The following is a 24873-nucleotide window of genomic DNA, read 5'->3' on the forward strand; positions in this document are numbered from 1 at the left end:
GTTCGATTCTCAGCTAGAGCATCTTCTGTGTGGAGACATGCATGAATGGGCGTACCTTCGTTGAAGGTTGTGCGTCAGGGCCGGCAACTCAGCATGTAAAAAATCTACTGCCAATCATTAGCAGACCGGAGTTCCACTGTGGTGACCCCTAACTGGGAAAAGCCGAAAGACACAACAACAACAACATTGATATAATAATAATTAATCCTGTTCACAATTCTTGAACCATGCACAATACTAAAAATGGACATGTTAACAAATGATTTAAGAGGGACACAATGTAACATTGTAATTAAGGGGAGTAAATATGATATTAAAGCTGATAACATGCTGAGTTGAGACAACATTTAGGGGCAATTAGCATAGATTGAATTTATTGAATTCCACGTATATGTACAGGGAATATATGTGTGATAACCAACAGTGCTGTATTCTCCTCCTCATAATGCATAAATAATAAGAAATGAGCCTTACAGCCGTTGTGTCATACATGTCAGAAAGGGACATGTTTTGACATCTGTCATCATTTTGGAACCATAGAAAGGGGGTATGTTATCTTGAAACATGTATTAGGCAAACATGTGTTGTACACCCATGTATATCCTAAACAGTAATATAATAACACCCAAAATACACAAGTCATGAATGACCACACAGATCTGATGATATTTCAAGAGTTCAAGGTCTCTGTTTGCAAATGAAGAGCTTCTACTACATTATTATACTGGGCATGGTCACAAAACATTACAGCGAACACTGTCATAACAGCATGTAAACAACACAGATACACAAATAAGTGTCCAAACATAGGACTAAGCACACTTTATGATGATCTTACCTCATGCCATACAGTAAGAAATGTTATGTAAGCAGCCATGTCCTACAAAGCTGTACAGCATGAAGACAAAAATGACAGTAATACATAATGTTTGTATGAAGATTTGCTACATAGCATTATTATGTGCAAGTCAAGTTATGCCTATGGACAAGCAATGATGTATTCAGCATTTGCATCTTGTCAGACTTGAACACATGCCAGGCCAGATGTCAAAAAGCTGTGTATCAACCTCTGATGCCACAGAAATAGGCATGTTCTCTGACTGTGCAATAAATACTTTGCATAAACCACTTCTGTGTGACACACTCATCTTACAAAAAGATGTCCTCAGATTCAGCCCCCTGCCTATCATACTAAGCACTCTACAGAGCTGAATATTGACCACGTCTGCCCCATGACATAGCAATAGTGCTTGCTACAAATAACAGAAATTAATGTTTGAAGTAACAAAGGATATTTGATGATATTTGTTCAATAATAGTATATCACAATGATAATAAGGAGGTTACTGTGTTAATGTTTGCATAACTGTGAGCAGTGCAGTATCAGTGTTTCATGGCCAAAGAGGCTATTTCTGTTGCTTTGTACCCAGATTTGAACTGCACTCTGTCTATGTAGGTATGCTATACAAGTCATTACTGAATGTATGTGCCTACAGGCACTCACACCTTGACATTCACAGAACAATTGTTTCACTATCAGTAATTAGAAAATAAGCTTATATTTCTTTTTCCGAAGTAAAAAGTAAGAATAGTAACTTCACACAGTGTTGTTTGAGTAATTTATGTACAGCCATAAAATGTTGCCCTGTTCTGAAATTGAACAGCAAGTTTTGGAAGTAATGACTAATGACATATGTATGAATCAGATACACTACAGTGGAAGTTTTAACACAGGTCTGAGTCTCAACCTATGTGAAGTCATTACATCATGTGACTGTGTTGCAAACAATTTGTAGATAAAAGGGATGGGGGATGCATCACCCAGTGTAAATGTAGACATTATAACAGCTGTGGATGTCATTCATTCATAATGATACACAATGATTACAGTCAATCAGTGTTGGGTTTTGAACACCTGACTATGAGATGACAGAAGCTACATAATATTGTGAAAAATGAACTCACCATGGTACTGATGCTGTGCCATCATGTTATTGCTGCAAGGGATATACAGTATGTGTCTGTATTTTCTTTGAAAGACTGCTGTTATATGTGTATTTCACTAACAACATTGCCTGCTTCTAGGTTTATCCAAACACACATGATGCAGTCATCATTGCAACAGGACACTGGCAATCATGCACTCTGTGTGGATAATCATGGATTCAATCACATGCATTACTATGGCAACAGCATACAGAACATTGTTTTATTTACTCATGCCACATGAAAAGCCTTAGCAGTTCTTTTAGGAATGTGAAATGCCATCTAATGTCATCATTATCCAATAAAGCACTTCTGTGTGAGAAATAAGCAGAATTTTTTTTAATAGAAATCCCCAACCATACATGTACACAGCAGATAGCGGGATGATACCATCATTACCTTCATATGCATTCACAGATATACTGACACAAGTGAGTCTAAGGAATAATGGCTGGGTCTGAACTATCTACCTAAGATCATGAGGTGCAGAACTTTGCCTGGATCACACACACACACACACACACACACACACACACACACACACACACACACACACACACACACACACACACCATAGGAGATGCTGGTTTACAATTCTGACAGTGCACATTTGAATGGATAACATCACCATTGTTTAATATGGTGATATTCTTCTAAAATGAAAAGAAAGTGGTTAAAGAGCAGATTAACAACACACAGTGAAGCATACTATATGCATTAGAAGTCTTCTCTACAACAGACATGCATACATTCACAGCCGTCAGTCATTGGAGGCTTCAAACCTACATATTTAGTTACAAAGTCAAGAGAGCACAGTATCAACAGCCAGTGCCACAGGATAAGTCATACTTTGGCTTTGATGTTCTTAATTTTTGAAAGCATGATGCAACAACTGTGTTTCCAAAATTGGGTATTGCCGAGGGGGCGGGGTTAATACAAATTTATGGGATAGCTCTCTGTCAGTGAAAATATGTCTTCTAAGTGGGATGGTACTTAAGGGGTGTTGTCAATGAGCCAGTTGTAAATGACAGTATGCACAATCACCCTAGTTAATGAGTGTTGGACTGGAAGCACCTATTTATCTAGTTTCACAGTTTAGAGAACACAATACTGGCTACAACCACCACAGACAAATAGTGGGAGGCTGCACTTCTGAAAGGATGACCTCAGCAGTGTGTTGCAGAGAACAGGTTTGTGGTAAAACTGGGATAATAGGATGGGGGAGTCCTCTCCCAGGTTAAAGTTTTCCCCTGCATAGAGATAGATACAGCATCACTGTTCAGAAAACTATGTGTACTTGACATTGAAGTCATGCACATAAGTTTATCACTATGAGATTTGGATACTGTATCTATTTACATAATCTGCAAAGCATAGTATTAGCCTGAAGTTCCACAGGGAAAGCCTGATTTTATAGTGACATACTTTGACCTCAGCAGTATGTGGCTGAGAATATGTCTGTGGCAAAAGTGGATGGAGGGGTCCTCCCCAAGTTAACTTCTTCCTCTGAATGAAAGTAGATACAGCACATCACTTCAGGAACCTATACATACCTGACATCGAAGTCATCCACACAACTTCACCACTTTGAGAGTTGCTTCATACCCATTTAGGTTACACAATCTAGATATCACAGTATTAGTCTAAAGTACCATAGTAGAAGTCTGACTTTTAGAGTCAGACACTACACTTATAAAAGGATGACCTCAGCTGTGTGTTGCAGAGAACATGTTTGTGGTAAAAATGGGATAATGGAATGGGGAGTCCTCTGCCACTTTAAGTTTCTTCTCCTGAGATGAAGTAGATACATCATATTTGTTTAGGCAGCTATACACACCTGACATTTAAGTCACATACGTTGAGAATGAATCTCCTATCAATCTGTTTATACAAAGTACAGAACACAGTAGGTACTACAAGTGCCACACAAGAACTCTGACTAATAAGTGGAGAGGATGCACTTTTGACAGATTGCCTGCATCAGTGTATTGCAGAGAAGGTGTTTGCATTAAAACTGAGATAAAGTACAGAGGAAGCTATGTCCAAAGTTAATGTTTTCTCCTGAGTGGAAGTGGACACACAATATGTATTGTTGAGGTTTTACTTACCTGTCACTAGAACCACACACACACACACACACACACACACACACACACACGCACACACGCACACACGCACACACACACACACACACACACACACACACACACACACACACACACACACACACACACACACACACAAACAAACACACACACAAGTTCACCACTGTCAATTTTGAACCACCTACCTAACCTGTTATACAGTTTAGAGAACACAGTATGAATCACATGCACCACAGGAGAAGTTTGACTTTAATGACATGAAAATGCACATTTACAAGAATTAGAACTTACTGATTGGAACGTTTGCTCCTGTGTATCACTAGTTTTGGGAAAAATGCGTGTGTCTCGACAGGCCAGAGTAACAGCACTGTGCTTGTCCAATGTAATTACATATTTCTCTGCTAGCATCTATATACTGTCATCCATGTATATTGGGTTACTGTGATAGATATGTACCTGTTTCACAGTATGGGGTGTCAATGACAATTGCAATTGTAAAACAGTGGATTGTAAAGCAAGCATTCATGACAGTTTATCCCAGGATGACTGCATGCAAATAGGAACCGTTATTTGTGTCACTGTCAGTTGTCTTGGCTCATGCTTGCACAAAGAGCACTGACAATACAAACAAGGCATTTCCTAAAAATGACAGCGCACTTCTCAGTAACAGTGATGGATTTTACAGGACCACACTGTACAACATGCAGATGCCCCACTCAGCAGACTACACAAGAAGAAGATTACGGTCATTTGCTTATCTGGAGCCAGCATCTATCAAGTTACACACCACTGGAGTCATTGCATCACAGATACCAGCAGGATTTTATTACAGTCCATCTGGGTGTAAAGGACCTTGGGTTATATGAAGAGAGACATTATGGACCTCTCAGAGTATATGTCTCAGACTGCTATGTACCTTGCATTGAAAAGCATTCTACATTCACTAAAGATAATGCATAGCATGAACAAACATGACTGACTTTATCAATTGGCTTAGTTTCTAGTGTCAGTCCAGGGGAATTTGATATCTGTAAGCCTGGGAGGACATGGTCAACAGACGACATTGCTTTGCCAAGGATGACCTGCATCTGTTCCCCTGGACTTCTGGTTTTGGCTAAACCTTTATCCACTGCCTTAAAACCTTTGCTAGATAATGCCAAAGTGACACACTTGCTGACATAGGAAATAAAACACAAAGGAACCTAAAGGTCTTACTGCTCAGTGCTATGAGCCTTAACAAGAAACTCCACACCCTACAAGCTCATTCTGGAGAATACAGACATCTGTGCCATTACCTAGTTATGGTCTAAAGCCACAGAAAGTACTCCAGCAGTGCAAGGCTACAGTGCCTTCCACACATTTAGACCATCAATCACTTAGACAGGGACTGAAGGTGTCTCATTCTACATTAGCAACAAGTATACCTCAAGGTTGGTTAAACATGATGATAACCTGGAGCTCATCCAAGTGGAAATCCCCTTGGATAGAGAACCTTATCATATATTAGCAAGTTATTGGTCAACATCTTTGTTTTGAGAATCCCACAATTCTTATCTAGACCTACAGGAGATCCTGTCCATCCAGTCAAACAATCTATTCATAGGAGACTTTAACTACCCCTCTCTAGACAGTGAAACATATGCTGATTCCAACTTGCAGGCACAAAATTTCCTGGACTTTATTAACACAAATGCCCTTGATCAGTTAGTGCACACTTCACCCAGAGGTTCAAACATACTGGACCTTCTTCTCACCAATATGGGAAAGCACTGCACCGTCCCTGTGACACATTCTCACAGGTGAGGTCAGATGACAAAGCTGTTTTATTGAAAATAAAAATCAACTCAGAAAATCCAGAAAAACCTGTTATAGTTAGAAACTATTCTAAAGCAAATTATATCCTATCAAGTGACAGTTGATCAAAATTCGATGCCCCGCCCAACCCAGAGTTCACAACACCCTATGCAGAATTATTCACAGAAACACTGTACAAACATATAGATGGCTGCATAGAGGCTGCTTCTAATAACAGAAATATTCCCCAAACAAACCAGATTGGTGAAATCCTAATCTTAACAGGATATATAACAAAAGGAAAAAAAGTAAGGGCCAAAGTCAGAAAAAGCAGCTCTGATAATGACAAGAGTTTTCCAATAAAACCAGACAAGACACTAAGAAGACTAATTCAATTCAACAAGGCCAATTAAAAGGTCAAGACAGTTTCTCAGGCTAAATGCAGGTCTTCTACAGTTATGTCCAAAACCTCAAAGGTAACATACAACAGTGTGCAGAACTGTTAGTAAATATACCTTCTTCACTGAGCAGAGACATAGTAAATCTACTGGCTGACAAATTCAACTCAAAGTTTACACCCACTCCCTTTCTACCACCCTTGTGAAATCCGTACCAGCATAACGCTCCACTCCAACAGTCAACAGGAAGTAGATCATAGCAGTGCTCACTAAGGCTAAAAACACAGCCTTAGTGGAGCACAACAATATCCCAGGTTGCAGGGGCGGCTCGTGGCATCGGACCGCCGGACTGCAGCCCCCTCAGCTAAAAAGTAAAGTGTTTAAGTGTTTTAAAAAATGTAAAAAAAAAAAAATACTTTTTTTTGTACTTTAAACAAACTTCGAGTCCTCGACTCGGAAGTGCGCGCATGCGCATTGCGCACTTTAACCGCCTCGGGCTGCGGCGGTTTTAAACAGCTTTTTTTTTTTGTTGTTTTCATTGCAGCCCGGAGGAGTAATAAAGGCATCATTGTGATGCCCAGAAGTCTATGCGGTTCCAAACCACATAGAATTGGACGGGGCTCGGACTGCGACCTCCGCAGGTACGTCATGACGTGCTTGCTGGGCTAAATGCTGCTGATTGGTTGTCGCTCTCTTCCCGGGCTTTATGTGCTGGGAAAAGAGCAAGAATCAAACAGTCAGTAAGTCAGTTGTGGATTGATTCGATCGTGACTGAGTCAGTCACACAGGAAGGATTTAAATTAATGCCATTGGATTTTTATTTATTTATTTTTTTTGGGCGGCCTATATTTTACTGAAGAAAGAAGAAGAACTGAAGAAAGAAAAGAAGTAGTAGAAGAAGAAAGAAGTTAGAAGAAGAAGAACAGAGTGAAGGTGCAGAAGTATACCAAGTAAGTAGGAAGGGTAAGCTAAGGGTTAGCTAAATGGCAGGGTCGGTGCAATAAAAGTAAGGTAGCAGCATATGCAGTAAGTAGAGAAATGAGTAGACTAGTTGGCCCTGTAGTCCCTTCTGGCCATCATTCTCTGTTTCTGTGGTTCATTGCCACTGATTAACAGCTTACTGTTTTAAACAGTTTATTTAAAAGCTGTTCTTATATCCTCTAACTTCTTTTCTTCAAGAGCATTTAAGCCCTACCTTACTAACACTGTTCAGTCTCTTTTTATGTTGTTTTCATATGACTTTTGATGTAGGCATGGAAGTATTTTTATTATCTGCATTTGAACTGCATCTGTTCAATTTATATAATTCTGTAGATGGTGTCCCTAGAGTTGTACTTAGCAATCTGCCCTCAAAAACTGTCTGCAGAGTAAAAATTTTAAAAGCATAAAAGCAATCCTGGAAATTGACATCTAGATAATTAACTGCCAGAAACTGTCACTTACTTTCAAAGTCCTCAGTACTACTCATTTTCTTGAAAACTGGCATACCTCTCCAATAATGTCATCACCAATTATTTAAAAAAAATATGGATCATAAGTAGTCTATAGCAGAGGATGCTTCTTTACATTGTTACTAATAACATTCATTATTCTGATGTCTATGTTGGTTTCTGTACTATTTATTTAATTAGCATGAGCCTTTAGTTAACAAGTGTTGTATGATTCATGACAACCGATGATGTTGGCAAACTGAGTTCAATACAAAACTGTAAACAAACAAAAAAAGGATAGAAAACACTTCAGGGATGAGGAGACAAGCTGAGAGACTGTTACAGAATGATCAAGCACTGACAGTATCATAGCTGTCTTAGTTTAGTTAGCATTCTGGGTACTGGATCAGCTGACTAGAGAAGGATGGGTTCAAGAAGCCAGTGCTGGTTCACTCTTCTTGGTACTGGGAGAGGAAAGGACCTTCCTTTATCTCACTAAGATCCTCAGTCTAGAAATAACCACAAGGTCACTTCATATACACAGAAACTGACAAGTATAAGTGCAGTCAAGGTGTGCTTTAGTCAGGTTGGGCATCAGGCTGTGTGGATACAAACAAATTCACTGGACTTTAAGCTGTAGACACTGCACTGCACTTTCAAATCAATAGACAGTGGCCTGTAGAATCACTGCAAACATCTGCTCTCTCCATGTAGGACAACAGCTCTGATCCCTAGTTTTCAGCTCACCAGGATAAGAATTGGAATGAATGGTCCTATAGGGGAACAAGATAGGAGAATAAGGAACAAAATTAAGGCAAAACATGTGGTATTCGCTGGGCTTGCTTGGTCAGGTAGGTGAATGTGATCTGATCTGTTCCTCATGATATCTGTGGTTTCTAAATAGTGCAATGCTTGATATTTGATGGTGCAGTGGTAGCATTGTTGCCTCACAGCTGCAGATTTTCAGGTTTGATTCTTGGCTGGGGTGCCTTCTGTGTGGGGTCTGCATCTTCTCCCTGTGTTTGTGTGGGTTTGCTTTTGTGTCCTCCCATGTTACAAAGACATATCTGCACTATTTCTTCCTGGGCCTCTGCTGAAAATTGTTTTTTTTGTTCCAAGTCAGACTGTCCTGATTAACAAATGTTAAATAAAATTGACAGGCATTTGAATTTCAGACTTCAGATTTCTGAATGTTTAATTCCTTGCATATTTGATGGCGCAGTGGTAGCATTATTGCTTCACAGCTATAGGTTTTCTGGTTTGATTCTTGGCTGGGGTTCCTTCTGTGTGGAGTCTGCATCTCATCCCTGTGTTTGTGTGGATTTGCTCTGGTGTCCTGCCATTTACAAAGACATGTGTCTGCAGTATTTCTCCCTGGGCCTCTGCTGAAAATTGTTTTTGTTCCATCAGAAGTAAAACTGACATTGAATTTCAGACTTCATATTCTTCAGAAAATGCATAGTAACACAACCTTTTACACAACCTTTTATTCTAGCAATTTTCTAAGATGAATATTTGAAATTTGTCCTTATTTTTGGGACTGTATTACCTCATTATTGGCTTTGTCCAATTTTTTTTTTGCTAAGGTTGACAGCTATGGCAAGAACTGAATTCACTGAATATGTTTGAGGGCTGTATTCCTTCATTACTGGGATTGTCCAGGTGTTTTGTGCTAAGAGGTTGATGGCTATGGTGAGAACTGAATTCATTAAATGATAACCATTTATGTTTCAATCTTCCTCTCTTTCAAAAAGCAGCCGATTTGGCGTAGTGGTATGTTGCTCTGACTGTTTTGCACAGGGACCTTGGCAGTAAAATGTATGGTGGTAACGCAGCATTTTTCTTTCACAAAGCAGGTGATTTGGCATAGTGGTATGTTGCTCTGACTCTTTTGCACAGGGACCTTGGCAGTAAAATGTATGGTGGTAACGCAGCATTTTTCTTTCACAAAGCAGGTGATTTGGCATAGTGGTATGTTGCTCTGACTCTTTTGCACAGGGACCTTGGCAGTAAAATGTATGGTGGTAACACAACATTTTATTTTAGCAACTTTCCAAGATTATACAAGCAATGTTTAATGTGTCCCTGGTTTTTGGCCTTTTGACCCCCCCCCCAATAAATTTGGCTTTTTTCAGATTTCTTGTGCTGCGAAGTTGAGATGCAGTTGAGTATTGAGTAGATTTTACAAGGAGCTGAGAGCTGCAGGGGAAGAGAAGTTTAGTGCTGTTTATGCTAAGTCAGCTTGCATTGTTAATAGCACAACAGGTTGTGTATGTGCTTTTGATGCAGAAGGTTGTTGGTTCTACTCCCACAAGGGGTAAATGCTGCTGTACTGAAAAAGTTAAGATACTAACTACAAGCCTGTTATCAGTTTGCCATCTATTTCCTATTACAATATTACTAGCTTATCATTTTAATGTAATATAGGCAATTTATTCCTCAGGGTCATCAGACGCTTCATTTTTCGATTAAACCATGAAATATAAAGGTGTTTGCTAGCAGCAACCTCTTCATTAGTTACAGATTTATTTAATGTGGAATTATTTAGATGACTTTTTTACTTCGGAGATTCTGCATATTTACTGATAATGGTGGACTGTAGAATTGTGCATATTTACTGATAATGGTGGACTGTAGAATTGTGCATATTTACTGATAATGGTGGACTGTAGAAGTTTGAGTAGACTTATGATGGAAATGTTCTGAACTGGGAAGTTTTGTCATTATTGGTGCATGCATTTTTTTTCATTGTTTACTGGAAAAATTTTCAAAACAATACGAAGGTGTATCAAAGAGCACATGTATGTTTCATATGCATGGAGCCTATGATTTGAAAACAGCCCAGAATTAATCTTTATCTGCCACTGGTAAAATGTATTTTCTTTGAATGTGGGTTTCAATGCTGTTTCAATGAATGTGAGTTTCAAGGGCAGAGAAGTTTTAATGCTAAGTTTGTTTAGCAGATGTCTTAGTGTTTGTGCTGTAAAATGCAAAATAAAACTTTCAAATAAAGTCCAAATCATCATAGAAGTAAATCAGTATGCACATTAGTGTTTATGATAAATGGAGTGAAATAGCCAATTAATGTATCATTGGAATGGCTGCAGGGGGATGCTCCATGATTTTGTAAGGGGGAAGGGCGGCAAACTTAAAGACAGCCCCAGCTGAACTATACCTCCCAACTGTCCAGATTTTCAAAGAATGAATAGATTTTTGCTTCTTATTTTTGGTTTGTTCCTCATAAAATTTGTGGTTTTCTGTCAAAATCATTTAGGAATTAAGTCACTAAATAATGACACACTGAGTTTCAGACTTCATAACCTTCAGAAAAATGCATGCTAAAGTAAGACCTGTTGTTCTATCAACTGTCTCAGCTTATACAAGAACAATTTTTAGTACTGTTTATATGTTCCCCCAATATATATGGCCTTGTCCAGATTTATTGCATTAACAGGTTGAGAGGTACATGCAAATAAATTGCTTTATAGAATTAAGCATAGCCAAACCTCTCAACTGTCTCTGATTTTGGCTCAAAATGTTGCTCTTCCCCTAATAATCCCTCTGCAAAATAGCAATTTTGGAAGAAAACATGGAGGTTTACAATTAAGAAATAAATGTAATAATCAGAGTTATAGATTACTTTTATTTCAGAAATGCATGTAGATTCTTTTATTTTGTCAGCTACTCAAGTTAACAATACTAATATTAAAGTGTCCCATCTTTGACAGGTTCCCAGCTGTATTGTGTGGCTATTTTATATTTTTACATCACATCTTTGGTTCATTTTTCATAAAATTGTGTTTTTTTTTTATAGCAAATTAGTGACAAATCATTAAAGACTGAAGTTAGAAAATAATGACAGACATTTGAGTTTCAGATTTCATACCATTCAGAAAATTCATACTAATGCAAGACCTATTCTATTATCCTTCTAAGTATATAAGAGCAATATTTAAAAAAATGTCCTTATTTTTGGGCCTTTGTCTCACTTCTTTGTATGGCTTTGTCCAGATTTCTTGCTCTGAGGTTGAGAGTTATGACAAATGTGTCAGGGCCATCACAGTCAGCCAGAGACATTTCAAATTGTGACATACTTGTTGCACCTCACTCCCCCATGTAGTGACTCTGGATGTGTCAAAGCAAGGCAAGGAGTAGTTATGCAGTGTAAATGTGCATAGTATCCCCCCCCATCCAAGGTAGACACAAGTACTAGAGTGGCTTTTCATCTGTCCTTGATTTTTGCAGAGTGGTCTGGTTTCTGTCATATTTTTTGTACTGTTGATTTATGCTTATTATTCAAAGTGCCTGTTGCTCTGTGTTTAAGTAGCAATACTTTAATGACCATCATGTAAGCTTGGCTGAGATCGTAAGATGCAAGTAAGCTTTAATAAGCATACTGTTAAAGAATTGCCAACATTGAAAGCCTTTCTGTTGTTGCCATGTAGAGAATACTTAACTAGATAATGTATAAGCATCAGGCCTTGGGTATTGAAGTGCATATGATAGTATTTGTAATAAAGGACAGGATTACAATATTTTAAGAAGCTCATTACACTTGGAGACTTCCAGTCATCTCTGCAGGCTTTACCCGTAAAACTAAACAGAATGCCAATCGTGTGGTCCATAACCTGTACAGTAATCCTTTTAAGCAATGTATCTTGAGCTTATTTCTTGTTTGCTTTTCATTTTTTACTTTGATCATGTTTTCCCCATGAAACAAGTAGATAGTTGTCAGGCAGCAGGTCTTTTTTGGATAAGAAACATTTTTACAAGTGGGGACATCAGAGATTTCTACTTTCAGCATGTTACTTGGTACTTTAATAAAGCTGAATATAAATTATAATTAGAACTGCAGTGCAAGAAGTGGTTTGAGTTGAGTGCTGCTTGTTTTTCTTATACTTGATTTTGACTGGTATTCCATTAATGTATTTAAAAAGTAATCTATTTTTTCATGCCTCACAACCTTTTTGTTTCCATCTAGATATTAAGAAAGCTGTCATGCAGTCAATGCATTGAAATATTTTTATTCTTCTGCACTTCATTTTGTCTTGATTGGACTCTCATAATGACAGTTTGGCACCCAGGGCAGTGTATTTAGTTAGTTTTTGTGGTTTTGAGCATAGCTCCTCCCCTTTCTAGTTGGCCACACCCTTCCCATTGACCCCACCCATTCAGCTGTCTCCTGCAGCCCCCCTTTGATTTGAAGTCACCAGCCGCCACTGCCAGGTTGCCTTCTAAACAGCCTGAAACATGATTAGGACCACTTGAGTCACATTTCAACTACAGTCTCAAAGCAGGCTACACAGCAAGTGAATGGAGAATGGCAATAGTTATCCACCTTTACAAGGGTGGACCATCAACTGACACCAGAAACTAAGGACACATTAGTCTGACTAGTCTAATATACAAATCCATGGAACAAATAATTATTGAAATAATCAACAAATACATTGGCAGCTTACAGACATTGGAACATCCCAGTTCAGTTTTGTCAAAGGAAGGTCAAACCTAGTTAACCTGGTAGATTTCTTTGAGAAAGTAACCAAAGCAATGGATAAAGGGAAAACGATGCATACTGCCTACCCAGACCTAGCTAAGGCATTCGACATAATACCCCACAAAGGTGTTGTGGGCAAACTCACCAAACTAGGTATAAATCCCTACACAAAACAAAACAGCTTGCCTGACAGATCGGACCCAAAAAATTAGGACTGGTGAGACCACCTTGACCAAGAGGTGGGTCACCAGTAGAGTACCACAGGGTTCCATGCTGGGCCTACTCTTGTTGGGCAGCTACTTCTGGGAGGTCAAGGCTAATGTCAAGGGTTGCTGGCTCTCCAAGGTCAGATATGACTACAAATTGGGAGTGCTCATGAATTCCCCCATGACACTAACATCCAGTAAGAGGGTCTAACACAGACAAATGAATGGTGCCAAAGCTACAGGTTAAAACTCATTGCAAAGAAGTACATTAATGTTATTTTTAGAAAAATGTCTAGCCAGACAAATTATTCCATTGATAAGACAAACTTAAGAGATGACCTGCATCTATATTACATAATCGAACTTTTAAAAGTTCGAACATCATATGGTCGACACCATATGATCGAACTTTTAAAAGTTCGAAAATGTAATAAAAAAATAAACCAAAGAAAAGACCTACCTGAAAAGTTTAAGCAGGGGGGCATGCCCCCCTGCACCCCCCGCTCTTTAAATATACCAACTCCGAGATTACACTACAGTGCAGAAAAGGGAAATCTTCCCATTCCGCACTGTACGGAGATCTCCACTGAAACATTCGTACTTTTAAAAGTTCGATCATATGATGTCGACCATATGATGTTCAAACTTTTAAGAGTTCAACAACATGATATAGACCCAATGACCTGGTAGTTAGAGATCTAGGAACATATATAGACAGTAATCTGGCCTTTGATCAGCACTTAGCCAAGGTTGTAAGAAAGTCATTCTATGTCATCCATCTTATAAGTACGAGTATGGCATCCAGTTTGAAGGAAGTTATAGGACCACTCTACTCATCTCTAATCAAACCCTTCATTAAGTATAGTGCCTCCTATGGCATGCACCTGACTAGACATATGCAACAGTTAGAATGCCCACAGAGGTTCCTCACCAGGAGAATCCAGAGTATTAACACAGATCACCTTAGAGCCCTGTCTTTATACTCAGCCACCTTCAGGTTGTTGAGAGGTGATCTGTGTTTGGTATATAAAACATCCTTTAGATCCAACCATAATGGAACTTTTGCTCATCTGGAAAACAAGAATCACCAGAAACACTAGATCCAGGGATTTGAACTTTGCTTGTGACATAACTAGAACATTCTGGTGAGACAGATATGTGACTCAAAAGATCCCTATACTCTAGAATAGGGTCCCTATTCATGTGAAGCAGTGTCCATCCCTAACCCTATTCAAACGTAGCCTTGACCATTGGATGGAAATCTCAAATTCATCCCTTGGCAGGCTCCCATGTCTCTCATAGACAGAGACTTACAGGAAACTTTCTCTAACTAACATTGGATAAGCAATCATAAATTCATCCCTGGACTGGCCCCCATGTCTCTTATAGACAAAGGCCAATGGTAAATATTCCCTAACCAACACACAGCCTCATATAACTTTTTATCAGCCTCCTAACAAACATATCTCCCCCCAATTAAGATGCACGTTACAAGGGACACGGCTAGATTGGGTTGCGTAACTAGGCGTAAAGGCCCTGGTCGTCATTAGCCTAGTATGTACCTGTTAACCCATGAAACTATGTGTGAAAAGATCACACACCCTTGTAAAAAAGTTGCAAGTGTAACCATTGGACCACAGACAAACATTACTTGACTGAATTAACTGACTCAGCATCACTGTAAAATCCAAATACATTGGTTTCAAAATTTCAGTAACTCACACAGAAGTTGAGCAACCTACTTTCATATTTATTTATTGTACATTTTGTAACTCTCTCCCAAAACCCAGCACTAGCAAGTTCATTTGTACTGCTGATGGTAGAGATTAGCACATGCATAATCATATCTTTACGTGCTGAACTTAGAATGGGAATCAGCAATAGTCAGTGGTGTTCCATGCTAACCTCCACTCAAATAAGCAGTATACATGTACAGCCATGTCTGAACCTGATGAAATGCAGAACAGATATGTGCTGTGGTCATGTTCATTGTGTCATGACTTACACATTTGTCATAACAGTTGAAGACTTTTACTCCTGATATGTGTAATACAGGTGCATTATGAAACACACAATGGGCAAAGCATGTTATTGCTGGTGGAAACGTGGCTTATGGAACCAGTTTTGAGTCAAGGAGGTTTGCTTGATGACACAGAAGGGGTGGAAAGAGGTGGGCAGTTTGTGACAGGAACACATATACAGACATACTAAGAGATTAGTTTATGGTTCATTTATGCACATATTTCTGTTGTGTTACTCTTCGGTTTGGCATCATAATTATTCAGGGAAGTTCTATACAAGACAATGTTCCCAAAAGACAGCTGCACATTATTACAACACCAGGATAACAGTGTGTTAGTAAAATGTGTAGTCAACACTTACACACAAGGGAGTAATACAAAACATTCACAAATGTTTTGGTATACATCTGGATTCGAACCTTGACAGTATGCCAAAAGAAAGCTACACAGCTGAGTATTGTCTAATCACACCACATAGGAACTTCTACATCATGAAGTTCAAATATGCAGCAGACTGAAGTAAAGGAGAGTATATGTATTACTCTGCATTACAATCATGAGAAATGTAAAATCCCATAATGTGCACATTACATCCAGTAGGCTAATAAATATAAACCAGTAAAAAGTAATGATACAGACGTGGAACACACAGAGACAAGGAGACAGGTAGAGACAGATAAAGAATGCTGTATTTTTGTGAGGCATTTTTTAACATCTTTGAGGTGTGTTACTGGTATATTTTTCCTAATAAGTAATCTGTCATGCTATGTACAATCAAGTCTTTCCAACAGGGATCAAGCAGGTGTCAAAAAGTAGAAACATGATTAAGACATAAGCAGAATTATGGTGGGTTAATAACATATGTATACAACACTTACACACATAATAGTAAACTAAACAAAAAAATAAGCATGACTTTCACATATCTCTAGATTACAACCCTTAATACTATGCCCAAAAGCATGTTACAGACCTGTGAATTATATCAACACACCACACAGGAAATGCTACTTCACAGCCTTAATTTTACTGTTTTGAATGGATAGTTCCAAAACAATGAGATAAGACAGAATGTAGACATCAGGCTTCATCATAGTAATGAAAATTTGTTTTAACATTGCAGAAGGTGCACATTGCAGCTAGCAGCATATTAAATGATCCAGTGTTGAAACTGGGACATCCTAAATACTGTACATTCAACTCCTAGCCTGTTCAACAGATTAGCCTGAATGTACATAACTAAGCACAGTAGCACGAAGGGCACCAGAGTAATGTGGATGGAGGCAAAATCTCACAAGATTTTCCCAAGAGCTGTGTACTTCCATTTCACTTATGGTACAGCTGCTGCTCAGCACCAGGCATTGCGCAACTGCTGAGATAGAGTGATGACACAGAAGGGGGACACATATTCACAGGGGTGCAGGAGTATAAGGAGGCAGGCAGAAAGTAGATTATGACAGAAGTATGATAATGGTGGGTCAAAACAATATGCAGGCAACAGCTACACATAAAATAGTGAAATGAAAACAGTTAATAACAGTTTGCAAATGTCTGTATTGGAACACTTGAAGGTACGCAGAAATTAACCTATATATCTGAGCATTACCTCAGCATGCCCAAATGGAACTCCTTCTTCGCACAGTTTATTTGCTGAAGCAGAAGGGGTATGTGTGTGTGTGTGTGTGTGTGTGTGTGTGTGTGTGTGTGTGTGTGTGTGTGTGTGTGTGTAAATATATATATATATATATATATATATATATATATATATATAGAGAGAGAGAGAGAGAGAGATGAGAGAAAAACAGCAACAGTATTGTTTACGATATATTTAGGACCATCTTTATGGTGTGTTAATTTTAGATTTTTCCTCACTATTAATCTGCCATGCTCTGTACAATAAAGTGTTTGCTATAGGAAGCAAGAAGGAGTACAAAATTAAAAATAAGACCAAGACATAAGAAGGATTATGGTGATATACGGAGTCTCCTTCTTTGGGATGGAAAGTTTTACCAAATGTTTCTTGCCATACTATTCAAATGATATGTTAATGAAATCTTGGAACTGGAGATAAATAAAAACATTTGCAATTAAACATATGATATATATATATATATATATATATATATATCTTCTTCCAGCTTTTCCCAGTGAGGGGTCGCCACAGCAGATCACCTCTCTGCTCATGATTGGCAGTGGAGTTTTACAGTGTCAAGTTGCCAGCCTGGTGCCCAACCTTCCACAGAAGGCACACACATAGGGCCAATTTAGCATGTCTGATCCACCTACAGCATGTCTTTGGGATGTGGGAGGAAACCAGAGCACCCAGAGAAAACCCACACGACCACAGGGAGGACATGCAAACTCTGCACAGAAGGCACCCCTTTCAAGGATCAAACCAGAGAACCTCTTGCTGTGAGGCAGCAATGCTAACCGCTGCACCACCGCGGCTGCCCTCGATTAAATTATGTGAATCTAAAATGTCATGAAATAATAATTTGCCATGTAGCCATAATTGAACCCATGATACTGTGCAAAAATGTTAGTCTATAGATAGGTGATTATCTCCATACACCACATAGGAACTTGCAGTTTGTTACATCCAGCAGCCTAAGATTTGTTAAAGTAACTGTTTCAAAGTACCATCTTTACTCTGCATTCCTATATTGAAACAGATTTAAGCACATTTGCATGAAGTGAGTATTACTAGTGTGGCTGAAATTAAAATATTTGGCTTTTGCCATAGGACGTTAAATGCTATTCACCATCCATCAGCAGTACTGTTTAACACCAAACTCTGAGCAAATACTGAGGACAAAAAGTGAAGGGTTTTCAGTGGGCCATTTCTGGTCATATGTGTTGCGTATGATTTTATTTTTTTGACCAGATTAAAAGTGTGAAAAATGGGTTGATAATATAGTGGTGAAAATGGGGAGTCAAGTAGAGGCTAGAATACTTGGAAAAATACAGGAGTTTGTAGGATGGTAGCCATAGCTATTCACTTCTTCACAATGTAAAAGTAGAATTGTACACAGACTTTTATTACTTTGCAGAGTCATCACACCAGGGATGAATGACAAATTCACAATAATGTTGAATATCCAATTGGACCAAATCAAGTTTGTCAAGATGACACACGGGTAAAGTGGAGAGCTATGTATTGAATGTATTTGTGTGTGTGTGTGTGTGTGTGTGTGTGTGAGTGGAATGTTGGAGATTGTGCTTACGAATGAGAGGATGGGTAGATAAGGTAGACTAGGTAGCAGGTACAGATATGTAGAATATATAAAACAGACAAGGATATGATGGACCCAAAAGATTGGGGGACACCATGATTGGGATAGGTAGGGGACATCAGAAGTGCATCCACATCCAGCTTAAGAATGCCGCTGAACTGTCATCACTTTCTCCTGTGTCAGTTGCCAGGGTCAGTTCAGAATGTGACATTGTTTGGCAATATGACACAGGACTTTTCCAACCCTGCCAGTTCAGACACTGAGACCCCACTCCATTCTGCCCTTCACCATTCCTGTCTCTCCTGATGGATGATACAATTGTCTCCTCTACTACTAGTACTGCTCCTGGAGGGTACCACTGCACCAGCAGTCATGGAAGAGCTACCTGACACAGGTGGAACAGGTAAGGTAGGAATTGTGGAGGCAATGCTAATAGCTTGCAGTCCAGATGTGCTGGGTGTCTGGGCTGATTGTGGTGTTGCCAACTTAGCTACCTGTGGAGGTATGGCGGGCTAAACCACAGTGGTCAGTCTACCTCCCTGTATTGATTGTCATTTATTTTTGCAGCAGTGATGTATTAAAATAAAATAAAAAAATATGAATAACAAATAAAAAGCGAGAGAGAGTGAAGGGAGAGATTAAAAAGAGAGAATTGGATCAATGGCATGTCACATTACTTTTTTATTTCAATATATAAACCAATATGAAAAATAAATATGCACACCTTTGCCACATCCAGATATGATGCAAAGTCATTAATGTGTCATAAAATCAATCAGTCACAATAGTATAAGAGTTAGCCTCTGTTTCATATAATCCAATTTCAATTTGTGCACAATGTAATATTCAGTGTTAATCTGAATTGTGCATCGTTCTTTTTTGCATTTCCTTTGTTTTAACCAAAAGTTAACTGTTTGCATTTTTAACATGGTCTGGCACCTCAGTCTTATAGTACCCCTCACAGTAGTGGGAGAATTGTGAGTTCCTGCAAGATCTGAGTCTTGTTTATTTAATTTCAACTGCTTTTAACTGTTTGTATTTTATTTGGCCTGGGCCTTAGTCATGTAATATGAATCAAAATAGTGAAAGAATTGTGTATTTCTGTAGGATCTGAGCCTCATTTCTTTACATTTCTAATGCATTTCTTTTCCTGTTTGTGTTTTACTTAGTCTGAGAACCTTAGTCTTATAGTACCAGTCACAATTTTGAAAGAATTATGAATTGCTGTAGGATCTAGCCCCATTTATTCCATTTTTACTGCATTTTTTCTACTTGCATTTTGATTGTTCTAGTGACCTTAGTCTAGTCTTGTAGTATCACTCACAATAGTGAGAGCATTGTGAAATGCTGCTGGATCTAAACCTCATTTTCTTATATTTCTATTGCATTTCTTTTGTTTGCATTTTACTTAGTCTGGGAATCTTAGTCTTGTAGTATCACTCATGACAGTGACAGAATTGTGAATTGCTCCAGGATCTGAACCTTATATATTCACTTATACTGCATTTTTACTGCTTAATAATTGGATTCCTCTCACATAGCCTCTGCTGAGCTGTGCAACAGTGGCTTACAGTGCCCTGCATAAAAGCACCTGTTGCAACTAGGCATTTGGATATTGGCCAAAACATTAAATGCCTCTATAGTTCCTTTTTTAGGCAATGCCAGTCTGATAAATCACCCAACACAGCAAATTCTATGCAAGATAAAATGAAGTTGTTACTGCTCAGTGCTAGGAGTCTCAATAAAAAGCTACCCTTCCTGAAAGCACTCATCACTCTGTAGAGTGTTGATATCTGTGTAGTTACTGAGACATGGTTTAAAACCATGAAAGACACCTAGGCAGTACAAGACTATAATGCCTTCCACATATTTAGACGAGCTACTGTACAAAAAGGTGCAAGAGGTGGAGATGCATTGATCGATATAAAAAATAAGCACACCTCAAGATTAGTCCAACTAACCTTAGGTAAAGTCCAATACCAAATCCTTGCTAGCTATAGGTCCCTATCTCTGACCCAGGACAACCATATCACATTCTTGAATGTACTGGAATCACTCACATTTCAGCCCAATAACATATTCATGGGTGATTTTAACTATCGCACCATGCATACACAACCTCTAACATGCAGGCTCAAAGATTCTTAGATTTTGCGAAAGGAAATATCCTGAAATAGCTAGTCTGCACACCTACTAAGGGTACAAATATCCTTGATATGGTACTCACCAGTATGAGGAAACATTGCACCCTCCCCTTGTGTAACGTCCTCAGTGATCAGACCACAAAGCAGTAACCCTTGAAATAAATATAAAGGCATTCCCAGCAAATCCCAGAATCTTAAAGAAAATTTTCAAGACTATCTACCTCGTACTAAGTGAAGGCATAGCTAACTTCCAAGTTTCCCCAATTTAAGAGAACACAGTGGCTTATGCAGCAGAAGTGCTTTCAAAAACCCTGTATTAGCATGCAAATAACTGCATAGAAGCAGAATCTCCAAACCGAAATAAACTTGGGACAAACTCCAAAAACAAGTCCCTTTGTGGGCCTCCAGTACAAATAAGATGTACCACAAAAGAAAGAAAATCCTGTCCATAAAATAGGAAGTGCTATGCCCAAAAGACAAAGAACTCCCTCATCAGTCTCAACAAGCAACAAATGGGGATTAATTAAGTCTACCAAAGCCAACTGTGAGGCAAAAATAGCCTCCCAAGCTAAGTATAACCATAAGACATTTCTCAGTTATGTATATAACCTTAAAGGGAACACCCAAGAGTCTGCTGGACTAATAGGAAATGGAACTTCATTTATTGAGCCAGAGAATATAACAAATTTTCTGGCCAAAAAATTTAGCTCCAATTTCACCACCTGTCACTTCAAGTTTCCCCCAGGAAATATCCTTTGCCATTTCTCCCCCAACTATCACTAAAGAACAGCACTTTACTATACTCTTGAGAGCGAAAACACTGCAAAAGTGGGCTTAGAAATATCCCAGGATGCCTCTTAAATACATTGAAACATGAGCTGTCAGGTCCACGAGAATCTCTATTCAACAACAGCTTCCAGATAGGTTTCATCCCTAGGAAATGGATGATTGCAACTGTCATCTTTCTATGCAAAAGCAGGCCATCAACAGACCCAGGGAACTACAGACCCATAAGTTTGACTAGTCTTATATTCAGAGCCATGGAAATAATTACTGTGGACCTGATAAACAAAGACATAGGAAATCTTCAAACACCGGCCCCATCCCAATTTGTTTTTGTCAAAGGCAGGTCATGCCTACTAAACTTGTTGAACTTAATTGAGAAGGTCAACAGAGCTATGAACGAGGGCAAAATTGAACATATTGGCTATCCTAGCCTTTTAAAGGCACTCAAGTATTACAGACAAACTCACAAATTTAGACATAAATCCCTATGTCACCAGATGGATAGCCAGATGGTTCACTGCTAGGATACAAGAAGTTAGACTGGGGGAATTCACCTCCACCAGAAGGCCCGTTACTAGCGATTTGACACAGGGCTTGATACTGGGACCTTCCCTATTTGGAAAATACTTCCATGAAGTCAAAGCAAATGTAAAAGGCCCTTGGTTGACCACATTTGCTGATGAGTGCAAACTGGGTGCAACTACTGAATTCCCCAAAGATGTAGATATCCTCCAGGAAGGACTGACACTGACAAATAAATGTGCCAGAACCATGGCCTAAATGCCTAAATAATGCTTAATTATACCTTCTGATAAGATGACTATCCCTGCAAATTACAGCACTGATAATACTTCTATAAGTGTGGACTCAGTGGTAAGGGCTTTGGGAACTCTGGTTGACAGTAACCTTAGTTGTGATCAGTATGTGTCCATGGTAGTGAGAAAGTCTTACATTTCATAACTTGTAAGTAAGGGCACAGCATCCAGATCTAAGCAGATCATAGTCCCTCTACACTCAGCCCTCATTAGATCAATAATAAAGTACAATGCACCCTTTGGGATGTACCTGACCAGGCATTAGCAACAACTGGAGTGGCCACAGAGGTTTCTTAATAAAAGAATATAGGGTGCAAGATTGTAAGATCAAGTTTCATTACCAAATTGCAGTATTCCCTTTTCATAAGTCTAGAAATTCAACCATATTAAAGCAAGCTTTCGCATCCTGCATGCAGTTTCAGTGAATGCACTTTCAATCAGTGAAAATAACTTTCAGTCAGTAATACTGATAAGAATAAAATGTGCTAACAGAATATGCCATACACTGAGCACACACAGATCTAGTTTAGATAGTATGAGGCTTGGAAACCAAGGTTAAAGAGGAATGTGGAAATTTACAGGGTTTTGGTATTATAAGGAGATACTTCAGACACAGTTAGTTCATTTGGACGAATATGCAGAAAGTCATCACAGTGCAGTCCTCAGAAGTTTGGTACAGATGCTCAAGAGTGAGTGCAGAATTCAGGCCAAATATCCAACATTCCATAATATTAATTATATTATTTAGGAGGAAAGAAATATGAGTGCAGAAGCTACGAACATAATTATCAGCACTGTCACTGGAGACAGTAAGATTTGATATTATGAGTACAGAATTTAAGGACAGTGTAATGAGTGCAGAACCTACGGTCATTAAAATTTGATTCAGATATTGTTGACATCTTCTGCCACTGTACATAATAAAACATTCTTAACCAAAACACAGTGTGCAAACTTTTATTCTGAAAGGTACAAGATTTGTCCCATAAAGGAAAGACTGACACCTGTTCAGCACAGTTGTGGATAATTAACAAATAAATACATTCATTCCAATCTCATTCCAGTTTCTTCCAGTTATTTCAAGTTCATTCCAGTATTCTAAAGTGTAGCAATTCTTGCCAAAGTGTAAATAATATGTTCTGTGTGGACTGTTTCAAAGCCCTGTCCCCGTACTCAGTCTCCTATAGATTACTGAGAGACATTCTATACCTAACTTACAAGGCATTCTCTGATCCAGTCCTGATGGATATGCTACACATTCATAAAATAAACAGCACTAGAATTATTTGATCTAAGCACCTAAACTTTGCCTGTGACAAAAGCAAAACATGTTGGGTGGACAGGTATGTGTCTCAGAGATTACACCTTCTCTGAAACAGGATCCACATTCATGTGAAACAGAGCTCTTCCATAAGTCTATTCAAATGCTGTTTGGACCAATGAATGCAAAATCACAAATTCACCCCTGGCTCATTGCTTGTGGCTCTTATGGACAGTGAGATTTGGTCAAATGTAATGCTCAACCTATTGATACATGTTTCATTGTTAAACACTGAAATGCTTCAATGGTGTTTGTTATAATCATGGTAGGTTAGAGGACAAATGGTTTGACTTGTGACATATTGGGCTATTGGGACTTTCACACTACAAAGATTGAGTAGTACCACCTGAGAATCAAACCCATGAGAAAAATGTTTAAAATGTTAAAGTTTGCTTTTCAACTGTCAGTACAAGAGGAAAGATTACGGTTTAACATTGTAATTAGAGGTATACTAATTTAAGAATGACTGGAGATATACTTAAGATACCTATATGTCTGTGACTTTATTTAGTCATTGGGATGTGTTTCTATTTAATAAGCAGTGTTTGTAAACACATCTCAGATGCATGCATTTGCATATCCTGCATAAGACATACTGGGCTAGGTCACATACATACTTCAAAACACATAATAACATAAATACATTCTTAGGATGTGTGATAACCCCTAACTGTAACAAAATATTTGCACATCATACATGTGTATGCACATTCTATATTAAATATCATCGTCATATTTAACATAAATTACACACATTATATTGGGCTTCTATAGCAAGCAGGAATGATAAATTTGTTGCAATTAATGTTATGATACTTATTTGCATTTATTGTCACATTCCTAATCAAAATGCTGTGACAAATGGCATTATGACCTCCACTGTCAAAGCATCTGTAAAATGGATCTGAATCTTGCATCAGCTGTCTTCTTTTTCTAAGCATACTGCACATAGGCCTTGTGCCACAGTTAAAAGTTGCCTGAGAGGTGCATTTTCTTCACTGCATGCTATTCAGAGTGCTCACTGATGTACACCTGTGCTAAAGTAATTTGTGCTACAAAAGGCTGCCCAAATTAAATTTTTCACTTTTTTCCTTAAGAAGTGAATCTTGTGTGCTACCAAGCACAGTGCAAATGCAA

This window comes from Protopterus annectens, chromosome 10.part0 (genome assembly GCF_019279795.1).
Source record: "Protopterus annectens isolate FY-2018-M chromosome 10.part0, PAN1.0, whole genome shotgun sequence".
In the NCBI taxonomy this organism is placed as follows: Eukaryota; Metazoa; Chordata; order Ceratodontiformes; family Protopteridae; genus Protopterus; species Protopterus annectens.